Below are 15,258 nucleotides of genomic sequence, written 5' to 3'. Positions count from 1 at the left end.
ATACAGTAGAGCGTCGTTTATCCGAAAGCTGGTTATCCGAAACGTCTGTTATCCGAAAGCATTCCAGTCGGCAAATTTAAATTTTCGCTAGTGCTGTGGCGCTGCAATCTTCGGCTATTTCTCGGGCTACTCAAATATTTTACGTTTTTGATACTAAATTAACATCTGAAGTATAATTTTTTATTGTTTTTATATTTTTCAATAAATTTATTTTGTTTGTACAAAATAAAAAAATAATTTATAACGATACAATAGTCTTCGTTAGGCTTAACATCGACGAAAATTCAACGCGAAGCGACACGCAACGGAGAGAAATTTCAACACGGGATAAATTAATATATTTTTTCGTACATGATTCATTATCCGAGCCACCCCAGTCCCCAATTGATTCGGATAAACGGCGCTCTACTGTATAAGTTAAAAATTACGTAATGATCTATTATTAAATCAAAGTTTGATTTATTAAATTAAAAAATTACTAATATAAATCCCGTCGTCCTTGTGTATGTGTAAATTCCTTATAACTTCTGCAATTTTTGTCCAATTCAGAAAATTCGGTTTTATTTGTTTTATGTTCTAACGGAAAGTATAAACTACTTATTTTGCGGAAATATTAGCTATAAAATAAACATTTTATCGATTTCGGATCGGTGATTGCACTTACGTTGCAGTGAGGTCAGTGACCACGTGACGTTTACGCTCGACGACGAAATTTCCCTTAAGTTGCATTTTTGAATATTTTGGTTAATGGAGTATTTTAAACTTCGTTAAATTTACAATTTAAACTTTAAAAATAATAGTCACATCGTTTCTATAACAAATTTTTAAAAATATCTTTCCGTAGTGAACACGTCACGTTCTATTATCCAATAGAAGGAAACAATCTAACGAGCTCGTTATTTTGAAAGTGTATCGCTCATCTAACTAATGTACTGTACGTACAATTCATCTTTATCAACGTGGAATTAAAAAATACTCGCTATTTTGTTAGGGAAAAAATACCTAGAGGAAAGTGTAAGAGTAAAATTAATCAGGTAAATTTTAGATATAAAAGAATAAGAACAACCGAGACTTCTGAAGCCCGTCATGAGCAACATCGAATAAGAATGGCTTTGTCAAGGGATGCATAAACAGCATCACAACGTCAAGCTCGAGTATAAACTACTTAATTTGTAGAAATATTATTAGCGAGGTTGAGGCCGAAGTTTTAAACGCGAAAACGTGTACGTCGGACGTTCAGCGCCGCTTTCCTGTAAGCCAACAAGTTTGACAATGGTGTTTGAATGTCGAGCATGATTCCACTGACTATCCAAACACCATCATATCGCGTTTAAAACTTCGGCCTCAACCTCGCTAATAACTGTTCTTCAAATTCTTGAAATCTCTACTCTTCTCAATTCTTCAATCTCCACTTTCTCATAAAAAAATATTCCATCATAATTGACGGGAGAATTTCTAGTTTATATATACTTTGCTCGTTCACATTCGAATAATTATTCATTTTAATTCAACTATAACTTATTTAGAGCATTATACAGTACAGTAACAGTGATTAACTTCAACTGAATTGCAATTAAATTGAATTATAAGCAAAAATCGCCCTATTATTCTGAGAATTATCCATATTGTACTAGTGATAATTTTCAGAATTAACTAAAATTACCGTGTAGTTTTAATTTACATCTTAGTTTCATATCAAGAAAAGAGAAAAGGAAAATATTATAGTAAAGAAATATTATTAATTAGTTTTTAAAAAAAATAACAGTAAAACCTGTGTAAACCGGAATCTTACCGAATATTTTTTCCTGTTTGGCAGGTTTCCGTTTAATTCAGGTTCCGTTTTGGACAGGTTTTACTATAGTTATTATCATCAGCAACGGTGTAAAAATAAGGAAGTCGTTAAATATTAATCATCGTCATCATCATCTACGCTATTAAAAGTATAAATAAGAAAAATACTTTTAATTGATCGAAATTAAAATCATTTTTAATCTTGCTGATGATGATAATAATAATGATTATTAATTAAAATATATAATTTTATATGCTTCATAGTTAAATATAGACTATATTTTAAATTTACCTATAAATTCCATTAGATTAGTCAGAAGTTTTTATTAAATAAAATATAAGTTAATTGCAAAAACAAATAAGCAAATATAAGTAAAATATATCATTCCGAGGAAGTTTCCGACATTTTTAAAAATATCCCAAACTTCTTCGGAATAATATATTTTAAAATTTCATTTTTTAATGAAGATATTAACGTAAACTTGGTATCCGAAATCTATCCAGTCATTCAATACCATTTTTACTCTAATCAGATTACTTACATTAATTTTTATAATTAATTGTGCATACTAAAAATATGATTTAGGTAACTAAATAAGTAATTATAAAGTTTAAATGATCACTTTCATATTTAATCTCAATTAATTTTTCTTTCCAAGGAAAAAAAATAATTAAATTTAAACAGCTATTAAAAAACTATTTAGATGGACTTTTATTAATATTAAAGTTGAAATTAATGCTGATTGCTCAATTGAAATAACTTTTATTTGATGTTGAGTAACTTAAAATCGCTGCAAATGGAACTATTAGCATTTATATGTTTACCTAAAAAAGTATAATTGAGTTTAACTATATTATAGTTTGTATTTGTTCTGAGGGAAATTTCCTTAAACGAAACGTAAAATAAAAATCTTTGAAACGTTTTCTATATTAATAATCATCGTATATCCTGATGATATTATAAAATTTTCTTATAATTATTACAAATATTTAAAATATACAAAAAAACCATCTTATTGATATGCTTAAATAATATTCTGAAACATAGCCAATTACTGTTTAAAAGACTGGTTCTTTTTCCATTTCTTAATAATTATTTAAAATTAAAGTTTAATAAAACAATACATAAGTAGACTTTCAAGGCTGAAAAACAGGCTGCTAATTAATTTAAAATGCAAATTCGTTTCAACGTACCAAAGTCGAAGATTCGGCAACTAAAAATACACAAAAAAGAATGTTTTATAGAATACATTTTTATTTACATATTTTATAACGACGTTTTTCAATAATAATGCATAATAAAACAAATTAATATAAAATAATATGAACTATTTTCTTTTAAACAAGGATACAAACATTAGATTAAATGATCATAATCAAATTTAGAAATAAAATGGCGGGACGAAATGCTTAAAAGTAGAATGACATGATATAATTTCATGGGTATGATTGACATCACAAAGCAAGCAACAGTAAAAATAGCATTATTAAATGAAAAATTTTAGAAATACATACATCAAAATAGTCATTTTTTCATATATAGTTACGATGGAAATAAAGTTTCAAATCTAACGACATAACAAAACTGAAATAATAAGTAGAAAGTATATCACATTATTCAAAATAAGATTTTCGTCTTGAAGTTATTTAATTTTGACTTATATATTACAGTTTATAAGACTAAAATAAATAAAAATTAGGTCAGTTTCAAGCCAAAATATAAAAACATTATATTATAACCTTGTTTTCTATGTTTTGACACTTAAAAATATAACATATATGTGTTTTTAAGTCTCAAAAGATTTAAACTGTAAAAATTAATATATTATTTATTTTATAAATCTTATTTAATAGTTTACAAGACTTGTATGTAAATGTCCTAATTCGTATTTTTATACGAATTTTAACCTTAAAGTTTTCATAATGTGGGGCATCATCTAATAAAATGCTTTCATTTTGATACACGTGTTTTATTATTGCGTTATCGTAACTTTGCATTTTTTCACATTTTACTTAATTTTTACGTATTTCAATTATATTTTGCCATTTTTTTCCAATTGTATTATTTACATAACATTTTGAAAATTTCTAAACCATTATATTTTTTTAAATTACAGTAAAGAATCAGAAATCATGAAGATATACATACAACTTTTTTGTTTTTTTAAAGATTAAGATTAAAAATCTAAAGGTACACTACGCGTTTATCTGTATTTGTAGTTATTTCAATCATTTTTAGTACTGATGCATTAAATATTTTAAAATTATATTGAAACTTTCTCAACTCCTAACGTGTAATTTAGTGTATTTTTCATGCTTTTGTTTTCCAATTAAAATCAATGCTTACCTTAACTAAATATTATACAAACTATATAATTGCTTAAGTATTACTTTCATATTCATTGATTACTTTAACATTGAATAACCAGTACAAGTAATATATTTAAATTATAATTCTTATTTTTTATTTGTACTTCGAATTTTATAGATGAGATTTATACAAAGGATTAAATAAATTAAAAATGATCGCTTTTTTGATATCAAACTGATGAGCTTCGATTAACAGTTTACTTTTTTCCCTTAATAAATGATATCAGGTCCGAGCCTATTATGTATAAAATTTTATTTCTAGTTTAGTTAACACAATTTCAAAAAATCTGTAATAAATGCAAAAAACGTACTCGTTGCGTAACGAATTTACTGTGTTATGCTTTGGAATAGGTCAGCTATTTTTTTCCATTACGAAAGTTTTAACCTTTGTATAATTTTCTAATAAGTGTGATACAAATAATTATAAAATTCGATGTTATTGTTATAATATTATTTTGATATAAAATACATCAACCATAATCGTAAAAACCTGCTGTAAATATACTACTGTAATGTTTTATTGAGGAAAGATTATTTTCTTTTGTTTCACGATCTTTCTAAATATATTTGTTATATTAATATTATAACTTGTTTTGTATTTTTCGTCACCCTTTACAAAATGAATATCGAATTTTTAATAAATTATAATCTAAAGTTACAGGGAATATTGTAAAACCGATTTATATTCAATATTATTTAAATCTGTACTTAAATTTAAACCATATTAATTTAAATTAAATAAGATAAAATCGAATAATCTATTCTACGTGACAAATGTCTTTATAACATTCAAATTTAACCTAAATTTTTAATCTGTGCAACAGGAAAATCATTTTGATTTATAGATTTTTAAATAGAAAATTTCAACAAAAAGAAAAACAAATATAATACTACTCAAGAAATATATTTACCAATAACAAAATTAGATATTATTTTAAATATTTAAAATAATAATAATAATAATAATAATAATAATAATCTAACTATCCTGAAATAAACTTTTCCTATATAGAACTTTCCACTTAAATGTTTAATTGTTTTGTATTTTATTGCTTTTTAACGTATAAAAAAATTTATTACTATCAATTTCATCATTTTTTAAACAAAAATACATACAATAGAATTTTACTTACATAAGATATTTTAAAACAAATCTAATATGCTTCATAAAATTAAATTACGCTTTACACTATTATAATTTGAAAATAATTTCCTCAAAATTATACTTAAATTACTTATTAATTTAAAAATTATTATATACCTAACTAAATTAATATTAATTATAAATTTGATTTGTTATAAAAATAATTATCACAATTTTCTTTATGCATCTAAACTATTTTTATCTTATATATTAAAATTTTAAACTTAAAAATAATTTATTTTATAAAATTTTGATACTAAACGTTAAATATAAATAAAATTTAAAATGATTTAGTATTATTATTAAAATCAAAAACAAGTTCTTACCTTCTTCTTTAAAATTTTTTTAAGAAACTATACATCAGTAAAGGTGCTGAATACTTTTGAAATATAATAAGCTTTAAGTTCGTTAAATAATATCTTTATTCATTTAACGTTTATACAAGAGAGCAATGAAGCAACTAATGCAACTAATACAGAACCTAGATATTCTGGTTTAAAAATATGTCAAGGGTTGATGTGTTAATAAGCTTATTTAACCTAGCGGATTAACGTAAATAGTATTAGAAAAATATCAAAATTTATTTGATTTATTTGATTTATTTAAAACAAATAATTAAATTTAATATAACGATGTAATAATTCTTTTAAAATTAAATCTACAAAAATATATTTTATAATACGCTTATTCTTATATGTTCAAAACGTGTCATTTTTTACCGTCCAAGTCGTTAACAAATAACAAAAACAACAAAGTTGTTTTTGTTATTTTTTTATCGATGTAATCTATTGAGGAAGTTTAAAAATCGTTATTTAATAAGGTTAATAAACTTCGCTTAATTGAATTAACAGGTTGTGTATACTTACAGACATAAAATAAAATCTAGAAAATGGGAATTTGATCATTTATTTTTATCATTCAAAATTTATATATAATTTCAGAATTATATTTTAGTATAAATAATTGATAGGATATAAAAATATTCAGTAACTTTTCGCATTTGATGAAGTTTTTCTCTAATTATTTTAAAATTATGTGATAAAATATAAGATGTATTTTTATGTAATTGCCTCTATTTTTACATGATATCCAAAATAATGTGAATATGCACATACTAATTATGATTATGATATAGTCTTAATAATCAGTTTTTAAAATATTTTTTAAAAGTAATTTTCTTTTTAAATTTAATTCGAAATATTTATTTGTTTCAAGAAACAAATTTTTAAAATAATTAAATTCTATAAAAATTTATTATTAATTAATTGAATTATACATTTTACAACTAATTGATTTAAGTCACTATTATAAATTTAATAAGTAAGTTACTTATAATTGATTATACCAACCTAATTTCAAACTAAAATTCAAATATTTAAATGCCTAAATTGCAAGTGTATGTAACATTTGCGATTCAGACATTTAAATATTTGAATACAGTATGATAAAACGTTTATCAAATATTAGAAAGAAAAAGTCTAAAACTTTAATAAAGTCATATATAAACACAATATACAATGAATGATTTTAAGTATTTTATTTTCAATGCGTTATATATATTTTGTATTTATGTATAAAAAAAAATAATTGGGCCACACTGTGAATCACACAAAAAGTAGTCTCAGAGTCATACATTCGTTACGGGGTCATCAACATAGTCTGTTGCATGTAATACCGAATACCTTTTTCTACTTCCTTTCCGTTTACGTCTACAAGTATATTACTTTATCCTGTAATTTCTACTATATTTTTCTGCACGAAAATACATATTTATAAACCGAACCGTAATAAATTTAAAGCTGCCGAAAAAACATTGCCATTAGCATAATTATGCCTATTAAGTAGTGATAAAAACTAAAATTAACCAATATGTTTTAGAAATTGTTAAAAAAAGTTTTCACTCCCTGTAAGTAAATTATAAAATATTAATGTGTGATAACCCTACTTGTATAATTTGATATTGCTACTTACAATTTCGATATGATATTTACTAAATAATTTCACTTATTTCTAAATTTTTATACTTATTATATCTTAAAATTACCTTTATAAACATGGACTTGAATAGGCATATCATCAATTATTAAATCTTAAAATAAAAACTGGAACAATATCTAGAACGCATCATTGCAGATCAGATCAAAATTTTCATTATAATTTGTTTCTATTCCTTTTCTCATCTCTTTCTTCCTTTCTTTTCTCTTATTTCCTTTACTACTTGTATGAGTCAGGTGTTATGTCATATGAAAAATTTAACGTTCTCGCTTATATAGCTACTAGAAAACTTTTTATAAGTGCAGTAAGGAAGTAATTCTTGGGAACTCTGTGATGCTAAATGTAGACAACGATAATTGTCGTGTTTTTATTATTTTTCCTCATGTGTGTTTTAACTGTAAAAAGTCAAAAATAGAAATGCCTGATAGGTCGTCAGTACCAGAAGATATCAGGTTATCGAAACGGCAATCTCTACTATTAATAACTCATAATGGTAAATTTCTTGGTAAATTCCCATTCAACCGTCAAAAATAAGCAAGCTTGGTGTACTATAATATTAATTGTTTTAAAATAACGTGATTTATTTTGTAGATTTGATTGAATGACCCCTTCACAATGACCTATTCGAATAATGTTTTATCATATTCGAATTTTCCGCGTGTTAATAATATCTTATATTTCTAAAGATAATTCAGGAAATATTTTGTTATAAAATTTTAAAATTTTAATTTCAATATTATCAAAAAATATACAAATTAAAGAGATGAACAATGATTACATAATTATTAATTTAACTTCATTTTAAAGTTATAACCTATTTATTTATCATACCTTATATGAAGCATAATTAGAATAAATCGATAAAATTTAAACATTAATAAATCAAGTTTAAAACAATATTTATTTGTTATTTGGCTAATTTTTTAAAACTAAATTTTAAGAAATCGCGATTTGGAGATTTAATAACGTTAACTTACAATTTATTCCTGAATCATCAAATATCGAATGAATTCATCCGATTAAAAATATAACAAGTTTAAAAAGATACAACAATAAAGCTATTTATAAGAAGGAAATAAAAATATTCACAAGGAAATTTCAAAATATGTTAATATTTACAAAAATTAATTATTATAAATACGAAGATACGTGACAAACAAATTTAAGTTACATAAACATTTTCCTCTTAATATAATACATGTATATTATATAATAAAATTTCAATAAGATGTTTTTAATAATGCTTTATAATAAATATTATATTGTATCAAATAAACTGGATTAAGAAAGCGATACAATATTCTTAAATTAATATTGTGAGTCACTGTTAAATGCACTACATAAAAATAATATTACATAAAAATATGAAGACGTTTAACGAAAACAAAATATAAAAATTTTTTTAAAAATGAAAATAGTCTTTAAAACTATAATTTAAAAAATATTTTTGGAATAAACTTTATGAATAGTTTTAAAAATAAAAGTTTTTTTAGTCATTCTTCAATATAACTTCTAATTTTAATAATTATATAAGAGGTTTTACATCATACTTTAACAATGTTAAGTATTTTAATTAATACGACGAATCATATAATTATTATGATTGTATTTAGCCTTCATATGTGCGGAAATATTTAATGCAGTGCTTTCCGGGAGAAAGATGCAATTAAATAAGTTTATTTTTTATTTTATTTTCTCCCGTTCTTGTATGTATGTATGAACACAGACTGGTTACGAGTTATAAACGTGTTCACCAATCCATTTCACACTACATTTAGAATAGAAGGAGTTTTCTTTTTATTTTATTCTATTTTATGTTTAACTCCATTTTCCTCTAAGTTAAATTTCCAAATAAATACAGAACTTATTTAAAGTTGTATTATTTTATTGTTATTAATTTTTTAAATCTTTAAGATAATGAACTTTTATAGAAATTTTACATTTGCAACAAGGAAAATATAAAAGTTTAAATTAATATAAACATTATTTAAAATAAAATTTGAGATTTTAGTTATATGAGCATGATTTATTAAAATAATCGTTACTATCCGATTTACGTTTATTATAGACCACGAACAAACTGCAACATTTGTGGACTGAAAGTTGAATGTCTGGTTTGTTTTATATTAATTTAGCTAGTTCAAAGGTCCCATGAATCCAAAAATATAATCATTTTTTAACCGATCGCTATACTTTTCCTCTGTTGCTTCCACACTCTTTTCTGACTTCCGAGAAGTGTGGAAGCAAAAAAGTCTAAGAGGAATTGTAATATGAATGATTGAGATGAAAAAGGAACTTATCGGGAAGTATGAGAGCAATACACGCATGGAGGATTTGGCGACCATGTTTAAGATGCCTTAGTCGATGGCGTGCGACCAATAAATGCAATTTTCATTTTATTAAACAGTATTTAGGGCCTACAAGTGGCCAAGCGGTCTTCGTACCCTGAACACTGAGTTCGGTCGTGGTTCGCGACTCGCTCGGACAGGCTGGCCACGTGGAGTTTTCTGGGTTTTCTCCACGTTTGTAACGCCTAAATAGGGGCCAGTTTTTCTTAAAAAGACCTCCCGGAAGGCATCACCCAAGTGTTGCTGTTGCCATAACTAAACAGTATTTTATATATTGTATCCATTGTTTATTATTTCTAATGAAAAAAAATTATTCGGACTTCGAACGATTCAGAGTTTAACTACCTCATGAAATGAATTAAATTCGAAGTACAAAGGTACGATTATTTTTAGTCTTATTATTTAATATACTTAATAAATATAAAATCATTAATAATATAATGTATACATCAATACATATCATACCTAACTAGAACTTCGTCCTTCATTGGACGGCTTGCGAAATCACGTTAGATCATTAGGGGACGCTACATTAAAGAAACTTGTCACGCTCATAAATGGGGAATTCTTTTCTGTTTTTCGAGAAAAATGGAAAAAGACGATTGATATTCAAAAAATTTTGGCACGAGTTTCGTCGTATTTCGAATTCGGATAGCGTGTGCTCGTTTCTTTGCGTTTTTGCAACGCAAAACTTTTCCATTGACTCAACACAGGGATGACCTTGACTCCCGATATCTGCCATTCTACGACGAATTTTAAAATTCGACCTTCTCACAACACGCCATGTCATTATTTCTATTAATATTCAAAAATGTGGAAATTGACGAGAAGAATAAATTATAAAGGATCAAAAAAATTTATGATTTAATATTTATTCGAAACTTATATCATAAATATTCTTAATTTTTCATTTGATATATTCTTTTCTCGTCGTAATATATATGAAATTTGTTTTTGAATATTTTTAACTTTCTGAAATTCAAAGTAATTAAGTTTAGAAGAAATGTCTTAAATATTATGCGACATTTAGACAATTCCGTAAATAACAATTTGATAGGCCCACCAACGTCCAAGCGGTCCCGTTCCATGAACACTCGGAGTCGGACAGGCTGGCCACGTGGTTCCGGGTTTTCTCCACATCTGTAACGCTTGAATAGGGGCCAATTACCCTTAAAAAGACCTCCCGGAAGGCAGCCCTTTAACTAAATAAACAACAATTTGATAACAGTAAATTTCTATTCGTACTGTACATCAAATTCGAACTTTCATGCATTTTCATCAGACAAATTTCGTGCATTGGTGCTTTCCCTTTTTCGTTTCGGTAACATCACATCATTTGACTAAATCAAATTATTTTGTCTATTTTCTGTTTAGTCTATGGTTTTAATGTTTTAAACAAAATTTTATAGATTTAACATATTTTATGGAAAAATTAAAGTTTTTTTTATCTGAATAAGTGATATTGTGGTTTTTCTTTTTAGCTCCTTGGGTACAAAACACTATAACACGCAACTCGACTTTCGGACATTCGTCTTTCGCACACATTTTTAGAAACATGAAAGTCAGAGACTACTTATAAGCTAAAATATTCAGTTGCGTTTTTTAAATTTATTTAAAAAGAACATTAACATCACTCAAATGAATTAAATCACCACTTTCACGACAATAAATGAATTTATTATTATTAATTAAAGATGCACTCTTTCGTAATCAAAAGTTTATCTTTCTTTTGTTCTTTACTTTAAACGATAGAAGTTTCTCTATTTATTGTTAAATCTCAAATATAAATTTTAAAAAGTATTTACCGAATTTAGAATTGAAATCTCGATTGTTTTGCAATAACTAAAATATTGCGTTTCGTTTCTCTTTTTCAAATTAATCAATAAGAATTGATTGGAATCTCTCAGAGAAAAACTGCTAAGGAAAAAAAAAAAAACTTTGACAGCCTTCCAACTTGTCATAACTTTTTTATATCTCAGATGCTTTTGTTTGGTAAAATTAATCAGCAAATAAAGTCCTAGTAAATATTCATAAAATACTCTGTTAATTTTTTAAAATCAATATTATTATTTATCTCGCGATTTCTAAAAGTTATCTTTTCATTTTCTCTTTGCTTTAGTTAAATTTTTTGACTTTTTTTACAAACTTTCGCCCTATGGGCTTTCTAAAAAGACACTAAGAGAGCTCTTTTTAGCAAGTCCATTATGGGTTAGGCTAAAGTCAAAACTGAGAGGCGAGGAACTCCCCTCCGAAAAATTCTTGAGGTTTCGATCTTGGGACCTTAAAGCGATAGACCGCTCGGCCATTTCTATTTTTAATGGAGTTAATGAATCCGAAATTACTTTTATATCAACATAAATTCGAAGAGAGATATTTATTTTCTTTGGTTTATTCAATGTAGGTATTTCAGCGTAATATTTCATCATCAATATAAGCCAATTATTTGGACAAGAATTCAGTAAGTTTCTTAGTTTGGTTTGATGAAATATGACAACGTAATACACAAGAGATCTGCTATACGGAAGGATTTTCTATGAGAAACTGGCCGCTATTTAAGTGGCCGCTATTTAAGTGCCAGTTTCCCATAAAATTATTACTATGTTGCTATGTTACGTGGACCCAGCCCGATGGGCCGGAAGCAAAAGCCTCTTCTGTCTTCTTCGCTATGACGCCAATTTTAAAGGATTCGCCATTTACGGAGCATTAGAGTTAGATATAATTAGAGTACAAAAAGTGAAGAAGCAACAGCTTATAAATTTCGCATCATTTTATTTTTACGGAATTTCAAAGCATTTGTTTTTTCACATATTTTCTTATGATTTTTACATATTTCGGTCGAATGGTGACCATAGAAGTAATACACTTTCTCCGACCACGAAAAGGTGGCAAGGTATCCATTTTAATTAGAATATGTTTTATTGTAGTTTGTACTTCATACAAAACGATGCGCAAATATCCATCTAAAGATATTGATATTTTAATATGATTAAAAGAAGAAAGAAACCTTCAATTAACGTGAACTTTACACCAAAAAGATCAATTTTACAATTTCGATTTCAAACTTACATTCACTGAAAGACAGGAGCAATTTTTAAATTTTTTCTGTTTTTCTTTGAAACAACAGTAAAACTTCGAGACTTTACGAGAAATTCGTTTGAAAAACTAGTTAAGAGATACCTCCGAAATTCTTAATTTTTTTTAACTTTTTATTTTACTTAATATATTTAATACAGCACAGAATGCGAGGAAAAAAATTCTCAAGTGTAATAAAAAGAACAAAATCTATCAAAAATTTAGCAAAAGGGTTATAAATACATAAATTTTTTACAATGTAATGTTTTAAAAATGGAGATTGACTGAACTTAAAATGCACTGTATTGAATTGCAAATAGTTATGAATTAGAAAAATTTTAAACAGAATTTGTTTTCTGGCTGTTAGAATTATAATTTAATATTATGTGATATGATTATATTGAGACCTTCTATAAATTTATTATTTAGCATTGTTACAAACAAGTTCATATGTAAATTTTTGCATCTATTCCTAATAGTAAAGGAAACTGTTCCAATATTAGTAATAATATTGGAAAATTTCATTTACTTCTTAAGGTTGTTTTAACTAAAATAATTTGGCTGAACATTAGAACATCTTTGAGCAATATTAGTGAAGGAATTTTAAGGCACAAAGTAAAGCAAGCTCGAAGCCTTTTTCTGTAACGATACTTGTTTCCTTGCTTTATTACTATGGTGACATTGCTTCATTCAAAACTTCCTGTAGTTGTAGTCTGTGTAATGCTCACTTTATTCATATGTTGAGTCTTATTTTAAAATCTGTTTCCTGTATTCTTATGACACATCTTTCAAGTTTCCTTTATTATAAATGTTTTTGCTGAGCTTTACTTTTCAACCTGGTTCCATCAGTTTTTTTTTTTTTTAGAATGGAATTTCAAGTATTTTTCAGCCATCAATAACTTCATAATAGAATAGTTTTCATGTTAATTCTATATTCACCTGACAGCTACGTAACAGGTGGCCGTACGTCATGTCACGTGATATCTGATTGACCAATANTATATGTGTTTTGGAAATGTTGAGTCGAATTAGTCTAGAATTGATTAATTTTATGGAAGAAACCTTTCAAACAGCCGTATTCCGTAAACTGCATACGTGCCGGGCTGTGATTGGCTGGACTCCTAGAAGCTGGATTCAAAACTCGGAACGTATCTACCGTGTTATAGGGGGGTCGACTGTACTTCGATATTATCCTAATGTAAGGACCCGGACAGGGATCGACTTGGTCGACCGAAGGGGGTACAAGATCTTAAAAATCTTTTACAACACAAAAGGAAAAAAATTAAAGATCTCGATTAAACAATAAAAGTTTTTTTGGAAAAATATTAAAGCAAAAGAAGAATGGTATTGAAAAGACCAAAGTCGGGAGAAACGTGGTTAGAGAAAAGTCGGGTTTAGTCGTCACCAGGTGACGATGAGAGACTAATGGAAATGCGACTTTGGATGTAAAACTGATAAATACGAGCGATTCAAAGACGTGACGCTCTTTGTTCTTGGTGCTCCACTTTAGAATTTTCGCGATCCTATCGCTCAGCAGCGAGATTTGTTGACTCCTGGGACTTACCATTGCTCTCCCATGACGTCTTGCTTCGCCCAGATTCGCTCTTCTCCTGAGACTTTCGCCCGAAGCTGTGCCGCACGCTCCGGCCTTCGAGAGACCGAAAGGAGAACTTCCAAATGAACTTCTTGAGTGAACATTTAATTCGCTCCTCGAGTGTGTTACGTCTCAACTTTTCAAAACGTTGTAAGAAACTTTTGGGTATATATGTTAAACGGATTAAAAGATGGAAAGCTTGTCTGAGAGAGTTATTGCCACTCCCACACAATAGTCGTAACCGCGCGACGATACTGATAGACTCACCCGGTCGGCAAACCTCACACTAATACAAAAATCTTCTAAGGTAAATGTGTATGTAGCTTATATAAAATTAACGTAGAAGAAATTTAGATTTATTAAGAGTAGCNAAAAAAATTAAAGATCTCGATTAAACAATAAAAGTTTTTTTGGAAAAATATTAAAGCAAAGGAAGAATGGTATTGAAAAGACCAAAGTCGGGAGAAACGTGGTTAGAGAGGAGTCGGGTTTAGTCGTAGGTGACGATGAGCGACTAATGGAAATGTGACTTTGGATGTAAAACTGATAAATACCAGCGATTCAAAGACGTGACGCTCTTTGTTCTTGGTGCTCCACTTTAGAATTTTCGAGATCCTATCGCTCAGCAGCGAGATTTGTTGACTCTTGGGACTTACCGTTGCTCTCCCATGACGTCTTGCTTCGCCCAGATTCGCTCTTCTCCTGAGACTTTCGCCCGAAGCTGTGCCGCACGCTTCGGCCATCGAGGAACCGAAAGGAAAACTTCCAAATGAACTTCTTGAGTGGACATTTAATTCGCTCCCCGAGTGTGTTAGGTCTCAACTTTGCAGAACGTTGTAAGAAACTTTTGGGTATATATTAAACGGGTTAAAACAGCGTTTCTCAAAGTGGGCAATAACGCCCCCTTGTGGGCGCTGGAGGCTTTCAGGGGGGCAGTAGAAGGC

General features: G+C 27.5%; 1 pseudogene; it reads right to left on the bottom strand.

The window, feature by feature from the left end:
* LOC111625865 overlaps positions 1-8,307 on the bottom strand; it is a 43,211-nt pseudogene extending 34,904 nt beyond the window's left edge.
* Positions 8,308-15,258: the final 6,951 nt, after the last annotated feature.

Source organism: Centruroides sculpturatus, unplaced genomic scaffold (assembly GCF_000671375.1).
Source record: "Centruroides sculpturatus isolate CEXI.00-Female unplaced genomic scaffold, Cexi_2.0 scaffold319, whole genome shotgun sequence".
NCBI classification, from domain to species: domain Eukaryota; kingdom Metazoa; phylum Arthropoda; class Arachnida; order Scorpiones; family Buthidae; genus Centruroides; species Centruroides sculpturatus.
Note: the sequence above shows the minus strand (reverse complement) of the source record. Positions and strands in the feature narration are given on the sequence as shown.